Raw genomic sequence first — 15521 nt, 5'->3', positions numbered from 1 at the left:
GATGTGGGACTCGATCCCGGGACTCCAGGATCATGACCTGAGCCGAAGGCAGTTGCTTAACCGACTGAGCTACCCAGGCGCCCGACAAAAAAATTTTTATCACAGTAATGTACACCCGTGTCTGTATGCCTGTACACACAGTCCATATACACACGTCTATATGTCGCACATGTCTGTGGCAATGTGAAAAAGATAAATGGGCTATAGAAAAGCCATTTCATAGAAGAAAAATGAACAGCCATTAAATATTTGTCAACAAGGAAATGCAAATGAAAACGACATTGATTGTAAAACTTGGACAATATCAAGCACACCACTGTAATACACTCTGTGGCAGAAGTCAGCAAACTCTGTGTGAAGTTCCACGCAGTGAATATTGTAGGCTTTGCAGGCCATATAGTCAGTTGGTGCGGTACTCAGCTTTGCCGTGGTGGTGCCAAAGCAGCCATAAACCATTCGTAAAGAAATAGAATGGGTGTGGTTGTGTTCCCATAAAATTTTGTTTCTAAAAATAGCAGTCTTCCAACTCCTGCTCTGTGGCACCAAAGAAGAGTTGGTGAACTGTTAACAAAAGTTAATGAACTATTAATACAGTAGTGTGGACAAATCTTAAAAACATGTTGGAGTAAAAAGGTAGCAGAAGAATACATTATAGTGTGATTCCATTTATGTAAGTCTGGAGGTAGACTGTAAAGTGTGCAGATTTATGGGTTTTACCATGATTACTGGGATTTGACTAATTTTGAATTCTGGTCTTGACAAAGTCTGTGTGACTTTGGCCAAATTACCAAACCTTGTAAAGTGTCAGTTTTCTTACTTGCGAGGGTTATGTTCCAGAGTGCCTCTGAACACGCCCAGCACTCAGTAAGTGCGAAGTAACCATGGTTGTCCTTTCCCTCTCCTTCTTTAACTTCTATCCTCATGAAAGGAAAGAATAGCCTTTCTAGCTTTAGGAACTCTAGATATTTTTTTATCCAGGCTTCCATAGCATATGGCTAATGGGCCTAGTAGTAAAGCTTGAAATATCCTGAAGTCTTGAGTAATGTTTGATTTCTTTACCTAGCACAGTTTATGAGACCCTCTGATGTTTTTTAATTTTTTAAAATATTTATTTATTTTAGAGAGAGAGCATACATGAATGGGGGAAGGGGCAGAGGGAGGGAATCTTCAGACTCCTTGCTGAGCAGGAGCACAAGCCCAAGATCATGAGCTGAAACCAAGAGTTGGCTGCTTAACAGAGTGAGCCACCCAGGTGCCCCCTCTGATGTTTTTTATTTTTATAATTTTTTTTAAATAAAGATTTCTTTATTTGAGGGAGAGCACATGAGCAGAGGAGAGGGGCAGACGGAAAGGGGGAAGCAGGCTCCCCTCTGAGCAGGGAGCCTATCTAGGGGTGATCTTGGAACCCCAGGATCATGACCTGAGCCAAAGGCAGATGCTTAACCGACTGAGCCACCATCCGGGTGCCCCCTCTGATGTTTTTTAGTGTCATGTTTAAATCACCCAACTCACTGAAGCTTGCTAAATATTGACAAATACAGCTTCCAGTGTCACTTAACTTTCCTCTGTAGCAGTTAGCCTTCTGGAGAACGCCTTTCTGAGAACTTGATTCTCTTTTGGTTTTATGTGCCACTAGCCAGATTCTTCTCTGACCTCTTAGACCTTTCTCTTCTTCAGATGTGCATGTTCTGCTCACTCCTAAAACCTATGACTCTTCAGCTTCCTCAGCTGAAACATGAATATAAAACCCACTTGAAAGGTTTGTTGTTAGGCTAACATTTTCTCATACACAGTCATCTGTAGAGGAACCCTATACCCACAGACTCGGATTCATTTATGCTTGGGGTGGAGTCTTGTGTGAAGACAAACAGAACTTCATGAGTGGTTCCTCTCCCATTTGGGCAGCAATGATACCTGTATGTAATGTGTATGGGACATTGCAAGCGGTCTGACGTTTTTCCTCTCGGTCTTCTGTCTGTGGCTCCTGTTCTCCATGCCCTCCAGGCCACCTGGAATCCTTTGTCACAGGTATTCATGGTGACTGTTGTGTCCCTAAGGACAGGGACGCTGTCTAATTCTTCTTTGCTCTCCCGGGTCTGGTGAAATGCTTGGCATATGGTAAGTGGTGTTATTAAATTGAAGTTAAGTGAATCACAAAACACTAATGTTTGCAATATTTGGCCTGCCAGAGTAGGATGTTAAATCCATTCATAATCCTAACTTAGCTTTTAGCTATCTGGAACAAACTTAAAAGTTATTTCTTTGTATTTCAAAAAATTCTAACCTATATAAAAGTAGAAGAAATAGTAAAATGAACCCCCTTAAACCTGTCTCCATCTTCGATATTCAGCAAAGGTTAAGATTTGCCAACACATGCTTCACCTCTCCATCCCCTCCACCCCTGACCCCCAAGCCCCAAGTATTTTAAAGTAACACAAGACATCATGTCATTTTACCTCTAACATTCTTTAGTGTGGATCTTTCACAAATGAGAACATTTTTTTCAAATCTAGCCATAATGCTGTTGTTATTCCCAATAAAATTAACAATAATTCCTTAGTATCATGTAATACCCAGTGTGTAGTCAGATTTCCCCCGATGGTCCCTAAAATGTCCGAGTTGGTTTATAGATTCAAAAGTCAAATCCACACATTACATTTGGTTTTTATGAAACAAAAACAACTCATCTATGGAGAAATAGAACAATACCTAGTTTTTATTATTTCTCTCCCTTTCTCCTTTGCTCCTTTTAAAATAACTCTCAAGATAAGTTTCTTTATCATAAAACCATAAACTTTGCTGTATCAGGTAAAGCTTTCATCTTCTCCTTTAAGACTGCTTTGCTGTTCTTTTTTTGGTAACAGACACTTCGTGTATATAAGGCAGTACTACACTTAACAGCGCAGCAAAATGCAAAACTGAGTTATAGTTAAATTTAACTGTTCCGCGGTGCTGTTAGTGCTTCTCATTAAAGCTGTAAAATTCTTTTATATTCATTAAAAAGTATATGCTCTTTGATAATGTTTAAATGTATCTTAACTGTTTTAGTTATTCCTCTTGAGTTTATAGTGATAAGAAGGAAGCTAAATCCAGGTTGTAACGTAGTGTGTGTGTTTGAAAAAAATCTGCTCGTGTGTGAACCCAATCTTAAATTCTCTAAATCTGAAGTGGAAAAAGGTCATCTGCAGAAAAAATTATCTTTTAGTTACATTTTTATTAGTAATAAAGAAAAACATGTGCAACTGTTTAGTGTAAGTAGGAAGGAGAGAGAACCCAAGTATTCAGAGGTTTAGCAGAATACAATTTTGAGAATTCAGTGGAATTGAAAAAAATGCAGAAGCAATGTTTTGAGTTATTGATGTATAGCAGGATTCTTTCAGGGATTTTTTTTTTTTCAGTAATTTTCCTGTTAGCTTTCTATTACATTCTTAAATGTAAACATCCCGATCACAGTGGTTTTTTGTTGTTTTGTTTTGGTTCTGAGATCAGGAAGCAAATCCTATCATCTGCCCGCAAAGGGCTAAAAAAAATTCCAGGAAAAGGCTCTTGGAATGATAGGGCCTAGTGTGGATCTCAGTATCAGTGCAGAAGCCATCTGAGACTAGGGGAAAACCAAATTGAGGGAGTGAGGCAGAGAATAGCTATTCACAGAAACAAAAGGCAAGGGGCCAGAAAGTGAGTAAAATCAGCAGGAGAGAATGCAGAACAACCACTAACGTTATAAGCTAAGAAACGAAATTAAGTGGCATTAGGGAGAAACCAAATAAGTGAGAAATCAAATTAGGAAAAAAAAATCCACAAAAACGAATGTACCACCATATTGCTGACTACCGAAAGAAAGATGAAGAATATGTTTTGCACTGCGTGGTACCTGTGATAAATCATGACTGACGAGATCATTATCTTTCTGTAACAGGCCAGTAAGTAAACAAGAGTTTTTGTTGTTTCTTTTGTTCTTTTTCACATGGTAGCTAACTATTTCAGACCATTATCTCGGGCCCAAATCTAAAACCTACCTTCATTTCAAACTTGTGTTTTCATCTGGTCTGCCGAGCAAATTTTAAAACCTTTTAGATCCCAGAAGGTCACTTGAGTTAATATCCAAGTAACATCAGATAGTGTTTTAGGTGAAGTAATTCTCAGAAGAACCTTCCTGTTTACAGTTGTAAAAGACAACTACATTTCATCTGAAGGTACTGTTGTCTCGTGATATTTTTGCTCAGATGATCCAGTTGTGGAGGCAGAAAACTGAGCTCTGGGGAATGCATGGAGAAGGAAAAATAGGGAAAGGGAAATGACAACAGAGATTTCCATTTGGTCTGCAAATTGTTTTTGGTTTTTCCCATCCCCAGCCCGGAGCCAGGGGACTGTGGGATTGCTTGTCATCCAGACGGGGCCGTAGCTCTGCTGGTGGCAGCGCTATAGTAGCTGTCTGCACTCTCCCAGTGTGGTTGGCCTGTTCTGGTGAATTCTTTATCCGCTCTGGTTGGCCACCTCACAAAGTATATGTGTTGCCTTTGTATTTTTTCTTGATCTGTGGGCCAGCAGTTGTCTGTGGTTATTGACATATGAGAATCTCTGTTTCAAATCTGGGAAGTGAAAGGTTTTTTTAATAAAAAATTAAAAACATAACAGAAAAGTACAGTAGCAGAATCTGCCTTTTTCCTATGTCTTATGTTAACATTTTTTCCCCCTATTTTCTTCTGTGTCAGTTAGCATTAGGTTTGGCTACATTTAAAAGATCTCTACACCTCTTCTTTCCCCATCCCCCGAAAAGGTGCTTTAAAGAGGACTTTTTTCCTCTCGGGACGTGGCAGCTGTGTGGTCATCAAGACTGGACATCTTCTATCTTTCTGCTTTGCAGTGCTTAGCTTCTGGCTCTCTTTCTCAAGGTCATCTCATGGTTGCTGAGAAGGTCCTTGCAGCTCCATCCCTCATGTTCTTATCCCAGACAGGAGGAAAAAGGAAGGAGTAAGGGCAAAGGGCCTATGTCCCTGTGAAGTCCTTACCCTTTCAGTATCTTTCCCATGGCCCAACCCAGTGATTTCTGATTTATCTTATTGGCTACCTTCATCTGCTGTGCAGGCCAAGATGTGTAAATTGCCACTCTTAGAAATAGAGCAGTTTGATTTGTAAGACCAAAGAGGAAAATAGGAATTTGGTGAGAAGCAAAGAGGTGCAGCCTGCCACAATTTAGACCTTTTATATAAAAAAAATTCTAGTATTATTGAAGCCCGTCCCTCCCTTCTCAGAAATATCCATAATGTGAATTTGGTATATTATATTCCTGCACATTATTCTGTCTTTACAATATATGTTTGTGTCTCTGAATAATGTCTTATTTTAATATGCTTTAAAACTATGTATAAATGGAACATACTACACATATCCTGCATATATTGCTTTTTTACATTCAGCAGCGTTTACCCATATTGATGCACGTAGTTCTAGTTTAATTTTAACTGCCTGTATATTTTTCTGTTACATGGTTTATTTATCCATTTTCCTCTTGCTGTACATCTAGGTTGTTACCTTTTTTTCACCCCATTATAAGCAATGCTATAGTCTTTATGCATGTCTCCTTATACACATGTGTGAGAGTTTTTCCAGCGTATGTACCTGAAGTGGAATTACTGAATAATGGGGTAGTGTTTTCTTCAGCTATTCTAGATATTGCTGGATTGCTCTCCAAAGTGGATGTGCCAAATTACTACACTTGGAACAACATTGTATGAGTGTCACATTTCTTTATTCCTAACACTTGTGTTTTGCCAGTTTGATGAGATCAAATTCATTTTCCTGCATACTACTGAAGTTGAGCGTATTTTCATATATTCATTGGCTATATACGTTTCCTTGCCTCTGATTTGTCCATTACCATGCCATTTTTCACTTGAGTGTTGTTTGAGTTGGAAAAGTTTTTAATACAGTCTGATATTAATCTTTTCTTGATTATTTCCCCCTAGATGTTGGTTTATCATTTGACTGTCCATGATGACATCTTTGGTTGTATTTAAAAAATTGATTTTCGGGACACCTGAGTGGCTCAGGTCATGATCCCAGGGGCCCTGGGATGGAGCCCCAAGTTGGGTTCCCTACGCAGTGGGGAGCTTGCTTCTCCCTCTCCCTCTGCCGCTCCCCCTGATTGTGCTCTCTGTGTGTCAAATAAATAAATAAAATCTTTTTAAAAAAAATTAATTTTCATGTAGTGGAAATTACTTTTTCCTTTTATGGTTTGTGCTTTTTGAGTATTAAGAAATTCTTCCTTACCCAAAGATATGAAGATATTTGCCTATATTTTATTTTAAAGTTTTAGAACATATATCCTTAAATCTTTAATTCACCTGGAATTGTTCTTTTGTATGGTGTGAGGTAGGAGTTCTATTTCATTTTTACATGTGGATGAACATTTATTAAACAGCCCGTCTTTTTCACACTGATTTGTAGTGCCACCTCTGTTGTATATCAAGTTTGCATATTCATGTGGTCTGATTCTGGACTCTCCATTCTGTTTTATTGGTTCTTTAATCTGTCCTGCCCATGTATCACACTGACTTAATTACTGTAGCTTGATATGTGGTAGACAGAGTTCTTTCACCCTGTTCAAGATTTTATTGGCTTTCATGGCTTTGTTCTTCCATGTGATTTTAGCCTGGTTTTAAAGTTCTATAAAAAAAAAATTATATTGAGGGGGTACTTGGGTGGCTCAGTTGGTTAAGCAACTGCCTTCGGCTCAGGTCATGATCCCGAGGTCCTGGGATCGATTCCCATATCGGGCTCCTTGCTCAGCGGGAAGCCTGCTTCTCCCTCTCCCACTCCCCTTGCTTGTGTTCCCTCTCTTGCTGTCTTTCTCTCTGTCAAATAAATAAATTTAAAAAAAATTATATTGAGATTTTGATTGGAACTGTATTAAGTATATAGATTAATATTGAGAGAATTTATTTCTTTGATAAACCATCCATATTTGAGCATGCTATTCTTTTTATTTTTTAAAGATCTTTTAAAGCAATTTTCTAGTTATTGGCAATAAGAATTTATCGAATTTTGCATGTTGAACTTGTATCCAGCAACCTTGCTAAAAGTTCTCATTGTCTTTATTGTTTTGGATTTTTCTACCATTTTCTTTTTTTGTTTTTCTTCTTTCTGATTCTTAAATCTTTTGTTTCATTTTCTTGTTTTACTCTTCTGGGTAGGATTTCTAGTACATTGTTGACAGGAAGAAGTGATAAAATATATTTTTATCTTTTTATTAACTTTAAAGAGAATGCGTCCAACACTTTATCAGAAACTGTTTTGTTTACTGTAAATTTGGGGGAGATATCCTTTTTTTTTTTTTTTTTAAAGATTTTATTTATTTATTTGAGAGAGAGAGAGAGAAACAGCATGAGAGGGGATAGGGTCAGAGGGAGAAGCAGGCTCCCCGCTGAGCCGGGAGCCCGATGCAGGACTCGATCCCAGGACTCTGGGATCATGACCTGAGCCGAAGGCAGTTGCTTAACCAACTGAGCCACCCAGGCGCCCCGGGGGAGATAGCCTTATCAGGCTAACAAAGTTTATTCTTAATTTCAGTAATTTCAGTCTCCTGAGATTTCTTTTCTTTTTGTTGTAAATATCATGAGTGGGTGCTAGGTTGTACTATTTCACATAAAATATAAGTCCCTGGCAACTATGTAGTTCCACTTAACTCCCACCTCTATTTTTTGCTCTAATTTTTTCATATATTACATCTTCATATTAAGAAATTAATGCAGTACAAAGTTAGAATTTTTAATTTAATCAGCCATATGTCTTTTAAGAAAGCAAGAGGGAAGAGCGCCTGGGTGGCTCAGTCGGTTAAGTGGTTAAGCATTGTGCTCTGTACCTAGCATACTCTCTCTGTCAAATAAATGAAATCTTTTTTTTTTTTTTAAGATTTTGTTTATTTGTCAGAGAGAGAGAGTGAACATACAAGCAGGGGGAGGGGCAGGCAGAGGGAGAAGCAGGCTTCCCGCGGAGCAGGGAGCCTGATGTGGGACTCGATACCAGGACCCCCGAGATCATGACCTGAGCCAAAGGCAGCCGCTTAACCGACTCAGCCACGCAGGTGTCCCTAAATAAAATTGGAAAAAAATAAAAAAAGAGGGCAAAATCAGGCTTTTATGTTTACCTCCTACATTTACCATTGCTTCTGTTCTTCATTTCTCCTTACAGATCTGGTGTCATTTCCCTCTGTCTGGAGAACTTTCTTTAGCATGGCTTGTAGTGCAGGTCTGCAAAGAGATGAGTTGTTTTGGCTTCTCTTGACCTGAAAATTGTTTCATGTAATGAGAAGTCAACCACTTCTTTTTCTCTGTATATAGTATGTCTTTTTTCCTCTGGCTGCTTTCAGGTTATTCTCAGTATCTTTAGTGTTTAGCACTTTGTATATGATGCACTCTAGTTGGGATTTTCTTTGTATTTATCTTGCTTAGGGTTCACTGGACTTAGATTTACGATCTTATGTTTTCTCTAAATCGTGGACGTTTTCAGCTGTTATTTTTGCATATACTTTTCTGTATAATAATATAATTTTTGTATAATTTTCTCCTTTGACTTTGAGTTCACATATGTTAAACTTTATGATACTGTACCATAACTCACTGAGGCTTTCTGTTCATTAAAAAATTTTTCTTTCAGATCTTCAGATTGGATACTTGCTTTTGATGTATCTTTAAATTGACTGACCCTTTACAGGCATACCTCATTTTATTGCACTTTGCAGATACCGTGTTTTTTTTACAAATTGAAGGTTTGTGGCAACCCTGCGTTGAGCAAGTCTGTTGACATCATTTTCCGATGGTGTTTACTCACTTTGTGTCCCTGTGTCATATTTTGGTAATTCTTGTAATATTTCAAACTTTTTCATTATTATGTTTGTGATGGTGACCTTTAATCAGTGAGCTTTGATGTTACTATTGCAGTTGTTTTGGGGTGCCACAAACTGTGCTCATGTAAGATGGTGAACTTAATTGGTAAACGTTATATGTGTTCTGACTGCTTCACCTACCGACCATTCCCCTTCTCCTCCCCCTCTCCTCAGGCGTCCATAATCACGGAGACACAAAAATATTGAAATTAGGCCAATTCTAACCCTACAGTGGCCTCTCATTGTTCAAGTAAAAGGAGGAGTTGCATGTCTCTTACTTTAAATCAAAAGCTAGAAATGATTTAAGCTGAATGAGGAAGGCATGTTGAAACTGAGATAGGCTGAAAGCTAGGTGTAATCTGCCAGCCAAGTTATGAATGTAAAAGAAAAGTGCTTGAAGGAAATTAAAAGTGCTACTCCAGTGAAGAATGATAAGAAAGTCAAACAGCCTTATTACTGATAATGCAGGAAGTTTTAGTGGTATGAATAGAAGATCAAACCAGCCACAACATTCCCTTAAGTCAAAGCCTAATCCAGAGCAAGCCCCTAAGTCTTCAATTCCAGGAAGGTTGAGAGAGATGAGGAAGCTGCAGAAGAAAAGTCTGAAGTCTGAAGCTAGCAGAAGGTGGTTCACGAGGTTTGAGGAAGGAAGCCATCTCTGTAACATAAAAGTGCAAAGTGAAGCAGCAAGTGCTCATGTAGAAGCTGCAACAACTTAACCAGAGGATCCAGCCAAGGTAATTAATGAAGGTGGCTACACTAAATAACAGATTTTCAGTATAGACAAAATGCCTTCTTTTGGATGAAAATGCCATCTAGGACTTTCATAGCTAGACAGGAGAGTTCAGTGCCTGGTTCCAAAGCTTCAGAGGACAGGCTGACTCTCTTGTTAGGGGCTAATGCAGCTGGTGACTTTAGGTTGAAACCAGTGCTCATTGACCATTCTGAAAATCTGAGGTCTCAAGAGTTATGCTAAATGCTGTGCCTTTTCTCTAGAAATGGAACAACAAAGCTTGAATGACAGCACATCTGTTTACAACATGGTTTACTGAATATTTTAAGCCCATTGTTGAGACCTACAGCTCAGGAAAAAATAAAAATTCCTTTGAATATATTACTGCTCATTGACAATGGACCTGGTCACCCCAGAGCTCTGATAGAGATACCACAGTGAGATTAACCTTGTTTCCATGTCTGCTAACAGTATCCATTCTTCAGCTCATGGGTCAAGGTGTATTTTTAACTTTTAAGTCTTGTTATTTAAGAAATATGTTTTGTAAGGCTATAGCTGCTGTAGATTATGATTCCTCTGATGGATCTGGGCAAAGTCAGTTGAATACCTTCTGGAAAGGATTCTAGATGCTATGAAGAACGTATGTGATTCCTAGGAAGAGGTTGAAATACCAACATTAACGGGACTCTGGAAGAAGTTGATTCCAGCCCTCATGGATGACTTTGAGGGGTTCAAGACATCAGTGGAGGAAGTAACTGCAGATGTGGTAGAAATAGCAAGAGGACTAGAATTAGTAGAGCCTGAAGAAGTGACTGAATTGCTGCACACTCTCATGATAAAATTTGCACAGATGAGGAGTTGTTTCTTGTGATGAGCAAAGAAAAGGGGTTTCGTGAGATGGCACCTACTCCTGGTGAAAATGCTGTGAAAATTGTTGAAATGACAACAGAAGATTTACAGTATCATATAAATTTAGTTGATCAAGCAGCGGTAGAATTTGAGAAAATTGACTCTAATTTTGTTTTTGTTTTTTCTTCAAGATTTTATTTATTTGAGAGAGAGCAGAGAACACAAGTAGGGAAGGGGGTTAAAGGGACAGAGGGAGAGGGAGAAGCTGACTCCCTGCCGAGCAGGGAGCCTGACACAGGGCTCAATCCCAGGACCCCAAGATCATGACCCAAGCCAAAGGCAGGCACCTAACCGACTGAGCCACCCAGGCGTGCCCCAATTGACTCTAATTTTGAAAGAAGTTCTGCTGTGGGTAAAATGCTGTCAAACAGCCTAGCACGCTACAGAGAAGTTGTTCATGAAAGGAAGAGTCCGTTGATGTAGCAAATTTCATTGTTGTCTTTAAGAAATTGCCGGGGCGCCTGGGTGGCTCAGTTGTTAAGCGTCTGCCTTCGGCTCAGGTCATGATCTCAGGGTCCTGGGATGGAGCCCCACATCCGGCTCCCTGCTCGGCGGGAAGCCTGCTTCTCCCTCTCCCATTCCCCCACATGTGTTCCTGCTTGCTAACTGTCTCTCTGTCAAATAAATAAATAAAAAATCTTAAAAAAAAAAATTGCCACAACCACCCCAACCTTCAGCATCCACCACCCTGATCAGTCAATAGCCATCAACGTAGAGGCAAGACCTTTCATCGGCAAAATGGTTATGACTCTGAAAGCTCAGATAATGGTTAGCATTTTTTTTAGCAATGAAGTATTTTTTAAGATATGTAGTTAGTTCTTTTAGACACAATGCTATCACATCTTAATAAACTATAGTGTAAACAACTTTTATATGTACTGTGAAACAAAAAATTAATGTTAGTCACTTTATTACAATCTTTATTATGGTGGTCTGGAACTGAACCCACAGTATCTTCAAGATACGCCTGTATTCTCTTGCCCTCTAATGTGCTGTTGAACCTGTCAGGTGAATTCTACATTTCAGACTTTGTATTTTTGTGTTCTGCATGGTCCTGTATTGTTCCTTTTTATACTTAGGATTTATCTGATGAGTTACTTTTCTTCCTTTATTAAGTTCTTGAACACATTGATAGTAGCTGCTTTATAGCCCTTGTCAACTAATGCCAGCATCTGGATAATCTTGTGTCCAGAGTATGTTGACTGCCCCCTTTTTTTTTTTTTTTAAACCATAGTCACATTTTCTTCTTTATTTTCATGTCTAGTAATTTTTTTTTTGTATACTGAATGTTGTAAATATGTTTTTGTGCCTCATAATTCTGTTTTCTCCGAAAGAGTGTTGATTCTTTGCTGTTCTAGCAGGCAGTTAACTGGCTGGACTTAAATTCCAAACTGTTTCCCTTGCACTGGGCAACACCTGATCGCTTGCTCAGTTCTTTCAGCCATTTTAGCTGTTGCTTTTCTTTGGGGCCTCTGGAGGCTCCTGTGTTGTGTGCTCTGGGCTCAGCTAAGGATTGTGGTGGAGTTTACATATATAAATATATGTAGGATTTTCTTCCTTACTTTCCAGTTGCTCTCCTAGCCCCAGCCTTCATCCTTTGATGCCACAAGCTAACGAGAGTGTGACTTCTTGAGTTTCACCTGCTCTACACAATGCAAGGTGGTCTCTGCCCTCAGGCAAGCAGCCATTAAAAAGCAAATCTCACCTAATACAGTTCCCCTGTTTCGAGGGTTGCCTTCTCTTTTCTGTCTTTTGGTTGCTATCCAGTGACTCTCTAATTTTTTTTTTGAAGTTTTTATTTGAATTCCATTTACTGGACATATAGTGTTATATTAGTTTCTGGTGTACAGTACAGTGATTCAACACTTCCATACAACACCTGGTGCTCATCACAAGGGCCCTCCGTAATCACCATCACCGATCTCACCTATCCAGTACTTTTCAGTAGTGGTTTTTACATTTTGGCCAGAGTTTGTAATTATTGTTTGTGGGAGGGTTACTCCAGTATAAGCTGTTTCACCTTCCTGTGTGTAAATCTTTCATGCTTTAATTTTTTTTAAAAGGCTTTTTTTTAAGAGCAGTTTTAGATTTACAGTAAAATTTGAGAGGCAGGTGTAGATATTTCCCATATGCCTTCTGCCCCCAGACATAAATAGTTCCCCCATTATAAATATAATTTCTCCTTCAGCACCTCTGAGAGAACATAACTTTTCCTAAATGCACCCAACAGTTTTCCCCTCGGCTCCTGTTGGTTGAGATTTGGTCACTTGCACCAGGAAGAGGAATAGAACAGCCATGGCTAGCTTGAATGAATAAAGAATAGGTAGTCTAGCAGAGAATGATCAGTTGAATTCAGTTGGGGTTCTAATGGAGTAAAACAGGGTGTGGGGGGGATAAGAAATAAGCAGTACCGGGGCACCTGGGTGGCTCATTCGGTTAGCAGGTAGACTGCTTCCCATTCCTTCTCCCCACTCGTGCTCTCTCTCGCTATCTCTCTCTCTCAAATAAATAAGTAAAATCTTTAAAAAAGAATAAATAAATAAACAGTACCTGCTGCAGGTGCTATCTCTGTGTCTTCAGCCTTCCCACCTGGAAAGTTAATATTCTGATAGATTTCTAAGAGGAGGAATGATACTTTTATAGTATTTCCACTGAGCTTGATGTTGGAGCTCAGTAACATTTTATTCATGTACTAGACATTAACTGAACACCTATTTTGTGCAAGGTTTGGGGAAATACCTATTATGTGCCCATGCTCAGCACTGGAGCTAAATAAGACATGGGTTTTGCCCTCTGGTATAGCTGACTTAAAGTCCAGTGGAATAAGGTGGCTGAAGTAATAAGGGGGGAGGATAGAGTTATTCTGTAATAATCTGATTTTAGGAAATTTATTTTTCAACAGGAAATGTGGGACATGTGGATTTGGGATATGAATTCATTTGAAAAACCACTTTGGGGTAAGTTGATAGCTGGGAGTGAATGACTTCAGGTTTGCACTTCTCTTTTCCCTGCGGCTTGCTCCTACAGCTATGGAGGTTTCACACTTACATTAATTGGACTTTATGCCTCAGATATACATAAGTGAATGGCTTATGCTAAAATGCAGATTCAGTTATTTGAGAAATATAACCATCTAGCATAGTCCCAGTACTAATTAATTAGTGCATTCGTATTTCCTTAAGGTGGTCAGTTTGAAGACTAGATGAATATCAAGTTTAGGAATAAAAAGGCTCTTATTGTGTGGGGTTTAACCTGCTGGAGCTCACCCAATAATCCTGTCATGTGGGCTGGAAATCACTCATAGAATCAGTGTTGAAGATTCAGAGTTCAAGTTTACCTCTGAGCTGCTTTTTGCAGTACTCTGCATGGCCATTTGAATAATCATTGCATCAGTACAGATATAAAAGTTCCTGATTTTTTGTTTTGTTGAAGAAAGTACCTCTAGAAATACTACTTAATATTTACTGTGTGCTATGACATATAAGTGATGTGCATTACCTCATTTAATTTAGTGAAATGGGACTGTACAGTGGACATGTTTTCCTCAAAGGAATGAAGAGCCCCAGGTTTGTGCAAATAAAGAGTAACATTGCTAGGATTGCTTAGCAAGTGTTGGAATTGAAATTTGAACCCAGATTTGAATTTCAGCATTTGGCCTAATAGATACTCACTTCTCTTTTAATATGCTGATTGTGTTGGGGGTTTAGTGATTGGCTAGGAGGACTCACAGGATTCAGCATATAGTCATAATAACAGCTAAGACTTCTTACAGTGAAAGGATACAAAGCAGTTGGCAAAGGGAAAAGTGCATGGGGTGAAGTCTGGAAGAAACCAGGCACAAGCTTCCAAGAACCTCTCCCAGTGGAGTCACACACGATGTACTCTAGCAATGAATTGTGATAACACATGTGAAGTGTTACCAGCTGGGGACACTCATTAGACTCAGTGCCAGTGTTTTTATTGGGACTGATCATGATGGCACCCTCTGCCTAGCATGTACCAAAATTCAGTCTCCCAGAAAGAAATCTGGTGTTTTGCACAAACCATATTGTTTGTACAAATAGATTAGGCACAGTTAGGCACACTTATCCTTTAAGATAAGTTTTGTATTAGTGTAGGGAATTGTTTATCATTTAAGTTGTCAGATGCCACCTTACAAACAGGCCTTTCTAGGGATAGTAATCTTGTGCCTGCTGTGTTAATTTTTATCCTGTACATTGGTTTATTCATTTAAGCAGATTGTGATTATGATCATTTAGCATTTAGAAGTAGGTATTATGGCAAACCAAATGCTTTAATGGTGTTTGTTTTGGGGGGGAGGGGGTCCCATGACTGCCCATTAGTTTTGATTTGCTGGACTCCCCCAACTTAACATAATGTTCTACTCATGGCTAGGGTTTATTACAGCAAAGGGTGCAGTACAGGAACAGCAGGGAAAAGCTACATACAGGTGAATGCTAGGAAGATAAGACACAAACGTTCCATGTCTTTCCTCTATGCGGATCACATGGACGTGATTTTCTGTGGCCAGCCCTGGTGACTAAAACTTAGGACCCTGACCAGATACCAGGTGCACATCATAAATCTTGATGCTTACTTTAAATAATGCTGACAGCCTGATACATCCTGACCCACTGCCTCTAAAATCCTTACCCAGTGACTGAACATTCCAGGAGTTTAGTTCTCAGAGTTTGGCCAGGGGTCATTACCATGGCTCTAGGCATCCCCCACAGATTAGCAAGGCCTGAGTAAAACAGACCTGCTGTGTTAACTCTTTCCTTACAGCATCCTATTGTGTTGTTGAATGTAACATTTAATGCTGATACATTTTTTAGAATATGACATTCTAAACTTAGAAAAAAATAGTAAATATAGTTGCTAAATTTCACTTCTTTTAGGATTATTTTCTTTTAAGAATTTATATAGTGGTGATTTCTGAATTTACCATTTTTGTCCACAACTATGTGTGTTATATATGTTATGTTAAAGAATAGT

At 39.0% G+C, this 15521-nt stretch overlaps 1 protein-coding gene across 1 annotated transcript in view; it reads left to right on the top strand.

Moving 5' to 3' along the window:
- The first annotated feature begins 1431 nt into the window (after window positions 1-1431).
- The window catches only part of GALNT1 (polypeptide N-acetylgalactosaminyltransferase 1), an 81503-nt gene continuing 67413 nt past the window's right edge, over window positions 1432-15521 (top strand). Inside the window, exons 1-2 of the mRNA XM_034996081.1 lie at window positions 1432-2118; window positions 13429-13483. The gene's annotated coding sequence lies outside the window, so the exon portion shown is untranslated. The remainder of the gene's footprint in view (window positions 2119-13428; window positions 13484-15521) is intronic.

The sequence above is a fragment of the Mirounga leonina genome, unplaced genomic scaffold, assembly GCF_011800145.1.
Source record: "Mirounga leonina isolate KUSES-001 unplaced genomic scaffold, KU_Mleo_1.0 Mir_93, whole genome shotgun sequence".
NCBI lineage: Eukaryota > Metazoa > Chordata > Mammalia > Carnivora > Phocidae > Mirounga > Mirounga leonina.
The sequence above is the reverse complement of the archived record's forward strand: the minus strand, read 5'-3'. Positions and strand labels throughout refer to the sequence as shown.